The sequence below is a fragment of the Poecilia reticulata genome, chromosome 18 (genome assembly GCF_904066995.2).
Source record: "Poecilia reticulata chromosome 18, P_reticulata-male-v2, whole genome shotgun sequence".
In the NCBI taxonomy this organism is placed as follows: domain Eukaryota; kingdom Metazoa; phylum Chordata; class Actinopteri; order Cyprinodontiformes; family Poeciliidae; genus Poecilia; species Poecilia reticulata.
This window is the reverse complement of record NC_088847.1, coordinates 1,443,278-1,449,277: the sequence shown is the minus strand read 5'-3', so window position 1 is coordinate 1,449,277 and position 6,000 is coordinate 1,443,278. Positions and strand designations below refer to the sequence as shown.

At 39.3% G+C, this 6,000-nt stretch overlaps 1 protein-coding gene across 4 annotated transcripts in view; it reads right to left on the bottom strand.

The window, feature by feature from the left end:
- Window positions 1-810: 810 nt before the first annotated feature.
- The window catches only part of tspan5a (tetraspanin 5a), a 32,751-nt gene continuing 27,561 nt past the window's right edge, over window positions 811-6,000 (bottom strand). For all 4 annotated transcript variants that reach the window (XR_536041.3, XM_008434821.3, XM_008434822.3 and 1 more), the window contains one exon: window positions 811-5,909. The gene's annotated coding sequence lies outside the window, so the exon portion shown is untranslated. The remainder of the gene's footprint in view (window positions 5,910-6,000) is intronic.

Genomic DNA, 6,000 nt, shown 5'->3' with positions numbered 1-6,000 from the left:
GCATATTGAGAGTCTACAGAGTCTGATAATCTCCTCACTCTGCTCCTGGATTACTGTTTAAACTTTTGAGTTTTATGTCAAATCCACACGAATTAAATGACAGATACAAATTCTCTCACTGCATCTTTGATTTATTTTGTCCAGCTGCAGACTGTTAGACTGTCCAATCAGTCAGGTATGGTGTAATTGCTGCTTTTAATCAGTTTTTAGTTAACTAAATTCAAGTCTATGGAACATAAAATGTCACCAAAATCACTGTCCTTCTAAAATCTTTCAGAAAATCGTAAAAATGCACCGAATCGTATCGAATTGTATTGATCAACAAATATTGTGATACATATGGTATCATGACCAGAATATCGTATCGTAAAATTATTGTATCACTACAATAGTACTTACCTCTATTTGTCGCTGCTGGAGGCGCAGTGCAATGGAAGCCATCTTGCTGGTCCAGAGACAAGACGGGTATGGCTGCAGTAGAAAGCCACTCCCCGGTGCTCTGGCCTTTCAAAATAAAAAACTTAACTAAAAACTCAGGCTAACCATTTTTCTCGGTGACCAGATGTCCGGTATTATTTGTTTCTTTACTTAAACTGACTTGCAGGTGGCAGAAAATACTACAGTAAATAGCCTGAAACGAACAAGCTTGTGTCCTTGCAGCCTGCATAATGTGTGTGATACGGTCCCTGTATAAGCCGCACAGAGAGAACTTCCGGGTCAGACCGCTTGCCAAAAAATGAAATAATGAAAAACGAAATTGACAGCTCATTTTATTTTTGCAATTGCCGTTTTTCTAATTTTGTTTTACAAACAAACAAACAAACAAACAAACAAACAAAATAAAAACACATGCTTGTTTTGTTTTTGCAATTTTATTTTGAAACGAGAAAACCAAAGAACGAACCATACACGGATTCATCTCCTCTCCAATGTCCGAGGGACTTCGTGTTGCGCCGTGTCAGCTGTTTGGGATTCCCCTCCTCATTTCCCCTCAGAAAGCACGGAGGTGAATCCGCGCTTTCTGATTGGTTACCTGTTACATTCAACAGGCTGCGTTAAGCTCCCAGTCGGGAAAACCTCCTGATTTAAATCGGAGCGGTCACGACGATCTACCGTAACACACCACACACTGTAGGATGATCGGTTACGAAATCACCAGCGACAATCTTAGATCGGCCAACTCTAAGATTATCGTAAGGAGAAAATAGGTGCAAAAAATCGTGTAGTATGAACTACTGCATTAGGTATTCGGATGTGCCCATCTTCTCTATTTAAATCTAGTGATTAATGAATTGCAATATACAGACTTCATAATCTGCACTCTTTTGGTTGAATGCAGTATTTATTTCCACTTTGGCTTTATGTTTAGTTTTTATTCAAGTACTTTTTTTTGTTAATGGAGACTGAGAATCCATTTTATTTTTGTTTTTGGTTGTTTTGTTTATTTAGTTTATCAGTTCCAGTGTTATGTGTTCTTTTGAAAATAAAGTGTATTTATCTATCTAGGCAGGAAATCGCATGCATTATTAGTCATTTCCATTAAATCAGTGTCAAAAGGTCTTGAAACAATGTTATTGTTTATCACAATAATTTTTTAGACAATCGCTCAGCAAAATTTGTTAACGTGACAGGCCTACTGGTTAAGAGCAAAATAGTTTGCACCAATCAGTTCTTCCACCTCCTCTAGAACAGATCCATCTGAACTGCACCTGTCTGGATTTAACAGACTGCAGCAGTGTTGCTGCAGGAACAGTGACAATGTGTGGGAAGTGAAATGCTTTAACACATTTGTTAGCCTCCATTTCAAATGTGAACAAACACATCAAATCAGCATATTTCTCAGTCAGCTCATTTTACTAGAGGATAAAATGATTCCAATGTTAACAGCACATGAGGAAGTAATTACATGACAAATGGAGGTGGGATATACAGTGCAGGTGGTTGATATTGTGAGCACGGATTCCCTTCAGTGATACTAAATGTTTTATATTGTTAGAAAACCACATTAAATGTACAATAAATATTTAGTATCAAAAACATCATCCCTCTATAAGTAGCGTCGCACTTTTTCAGAATATAACATTTTACAACGAAGATCAACGCTTGAAAAAATACTATAGTTTGCTACAAATCCATGCTTAGAGCAGAAATCCATCTTAAACACATAGAAAACCTCCACAGAAACATCTTTCAGTAGATTCTATTGAGTCTTGTGTACAGTGATGAGATCTGTGTCAGATTACACAAAGTGAGAGAGAATCATGGGATAAAAGTACCACTTTTTTTAACTTGAGTGCACAAACGCTGTCATGTAAAACACTGAACAGTCAGAAAATCCTCATTTCACTGATATATAAAAACAACTCGTCTGTTCACCAAAGTTCTCAGCTTCACTGAAGCTGTTCAGTAAAAACATTAGCTCTCATCAGGATGGGCTGTACACCTACATACATTCTGAGTGATGACTTCAACATATTTTTAAATACATTTTTTAATAAATGGGGTTTTCCCAAACCCTTAGGCATCCAAAGTTGGTCAAGAAAGTGATCATGTGTACTATGCTCCCTTGGGTTTTTTTTATTTTAACTTCTTAAAAAAGTTGGCGGCTTTTCCTATTAAAGCCCATTGTTATTGAATTATATTTTACTCATTTTCTATTGATTTAAAATTAACTAGATGGTTTACTTGTGGATGGATCTGTTTGGGTTGTTATCTCAACATCCATGCTGGAGGCATGTTTATTCTGTAAAAAAAATTCCTTCAGCAGCAGAGAACATATGGTGACCTGGTTGTATTGATTATTTCATGCTGTAGATTTAGAATTGTTCACCTAGTCAATTCTAAATCTTATAGCATTTAGAAAGTGTGTGTGGTTGTGTGTTTCTGTGTTGCCCTGTGGGAAGGGAAAGAAGAAAAAACTGCATTAAATTGGCTGATACCTAATGATATTTGTTGATCGATTTAGTGGAAAATTAAAACTACTACTAAGCCCAGAGTACTCTGTAGTTTGAGTCATGGTGCTGAGGGTCTGTGACTTAAACAGGAAGTAGTAACACCTAACAGTATACATCATTGATAAAAGCTATTTAGTCCTCAGAGGAGCTGGGCTTCATGTACAAAGGCTTGCTTGGATTTCCAACTGAAACATGGTGTACACTAAAATCCAGACAAATGAAACCAGAGACACGTTTCCTTTCTACATCCCAATCAATGTGGAATTAAGAACATGAAGGGGAGTTCCAGACCCCTAACTGGACAAGCCCTCATTTACATTAATAGGTACAGTATAAATCAAGCCTGAAAACATGCACAACATAAAATTATGTCTTCACTGAAGGGAGAACTCAGGTTGCGGCATTTCAACCTATTTATATATGTGATTATTCACATTTCATCGGTAAACACGCAACTCTAGCTTAGCCAGGAAAAATGAGTCGTCGCTCAGTTTTACTCTTTAAGACAAAAGATGCTGTAAAGATAAGATGACAGTCACACATCACTTAGTGTGCATCAAGCCTGAGCACTCCCATGTTGGCATCTGAAGGGACAGGCAAGTGAATTTACCCACCAAGACTCCAAATCAAGCTGTTCATCAGAATGAATTAATTACTTCAAACCACTGCAGCACAATGTTTATTTGTGCCTTAGACTGGTGGTATGGATACATTCTTCATGTGTAGGATGTGTGCTGAACGGCCACATGCAAGAAGGTACAGCAAGAAGGTCCTAGATCAAAAGTTAAAAGTTTGCGACTTTTCCTTGTGCTTACATGGCTTGTCTCGGGGTACTGTGGCTTCCAAGACCGTCCAAAGTTCCATGAACATTAGATAAATTATCCTTACAGACAAAAGTGTGTGTGATTGTGTGTTCTGTCTTGCCCTGTGATGGACTGACAACCTGTCCAGGATATACCCTATCTTTCTCCCAATGACTGGTGGAGACTGGCACTAGCGCCCTCTGGCCTTACAAGCGGGTGTATTGAGACAAAATGGATGGATTGCGTCTGATATTTTTGCAGCGTAATTTCTAGGTGTCTCAAAAACATGTGATCCAAGGTTAACGTAACCTTGGATCACATTTCTAATTGATAGAACTGAACTTTCTTGTGGAAAAATGGTATGTGCAAGTTTTTATTGCATTTGTAGCCTTTGTACATGAGGTCCCTGGTCTGTCTGGGAATGTCATTTAGTGCACATGCAGACTGGTGATTGGTATGTCACCTATAGCAGACACCAAGTTCTGTACAGGAGCACCTCTGTGTTTATATGACTGAGTCTTTCCACATTAGGAGCTTTACAATTAACAAAGACAACATGGATTTTGATAAACCAGCTGAGCAAGTAAAGAATGCATAGCCTATGGTTGCTTGGTGATTGAAGATGGGTAACAGCAACAATACCACTGCATTTTCCTGCTAATTTTCCTCCTCTGGATAAACAGGTTGGATCATTTTCAACTGTAAATCAGCCACTGATTTAAAGTGTATTGTGGTATTGTGGTTTGTGACTATTTCCATGGTCCATCCATGGCAACATCTCTAAGTACAGCAGTATTGTGATGCTGACCGCTAACATCCTCACTTTAGCCCTTTACTCAGCACAGCAGATGTCACATCGGACAGCAGGAAAGTGGGGGGCTGTCCCATCAGCCCGACAGTTTCCGAAACCTGACAAAAAATAAAAACTTGTAAAAACGCAGACGCAACGTAGAGTTGCTCCAACCCGTTGGACCGTGGACAGGCTGAAAGCCTGTAACCCCGTCTCTTAAGACAGCAGAAGGGTTAGTGCTGGGCCTGCTCTGATTCTATGGTGAAGATCTGAGTAAAACTAAAGATTCATCCTGTAACCAATGGGTTGCCAGTTTGAACCCTTGCTCTATCTGTCTTATTCATTGTGTTCTTGGGCTTCACTCACCTTGCCTGCTGGTGGTGGTCAATGGCATCATGGTATCAGCGGCAGCTATGTCTGACCATCAGACCTCTGGGCCAAAGCAGATTTAGAGGCTTGATGAGAGATATCTGTATATCAAGGCCCTGAATAGAGATGATCTTAAAGTGGTGGAAAATACGTTATTGTGTTCACCATGGTGAGTCATTTCTCTGTGATCCTTTGCAGACTAAATAATGAAACCTGAATTAAACTGAGGCTGCTGTCTGTTTCCATGTTTTAAACCTTAACATTCACTTGCTGTTTTAACTGTGGGATGTTCCAGCAACTACTTGTAATTGCTGGAACTCTACCAGCAATTACAGGTAGTTGCTCACTCTACCTTGTTCTAAACATGCAAGTGTCTTGCAAATCAAGCCATTTACACATCTGTCACTGGTCTGCATGTGGACAAGATTACATTCCTTCTGGAATTTCAGTTGAGTTTAGGTCAGTTTTTATTCATATCCCAAGAGGATTTAACTTGATTATTAAATTGTTTTGGTCAGTGAGTGTATTTTATCAGCAGCATTAATAGAGCAACAAAACAATGTTATTTCTGTGTTCAAGGACAAACCTGAAATATATCCACCCAGTTTGATCTAACCAATAAAAAACACTCTGGATACAGTAAGGATAGCTGTTCTCTTCCTCTATTCAGTACACATGGTGGTACTTAAACAGTCTTCTCAGTTGCTTATTTAGTCTTTGTCTTGACCTCTATGTAGGCCAACACTTCTCCAGTGAAAAATGCTGAGTTTGTTTCAGTAGGATGTGACAGAGCCTGCTAAGTGCATGTATCAAAAGTCTTCATCTTGCTCTTGTTCAGTAGTCACACAGTAGTTATATACAAAACCGTTCACATATTTAGTGCCTTTAAAAAAAGTGCTGGTAGAGTGTAGGAGATGGAGGAGATGATCGGGGGTGTTGTCCGGTGGCGCTCGCTGACAGAACCGGTGGCCAGGGGTACGTTTCATATTCAAGCTGATTCAAAGAGACAAAACATCCTGTGAGCTGCTTGACCCAGTATTACTCCTAAAGTGCTGTGGTGGGCACACTGCCACTAACAGCAGAG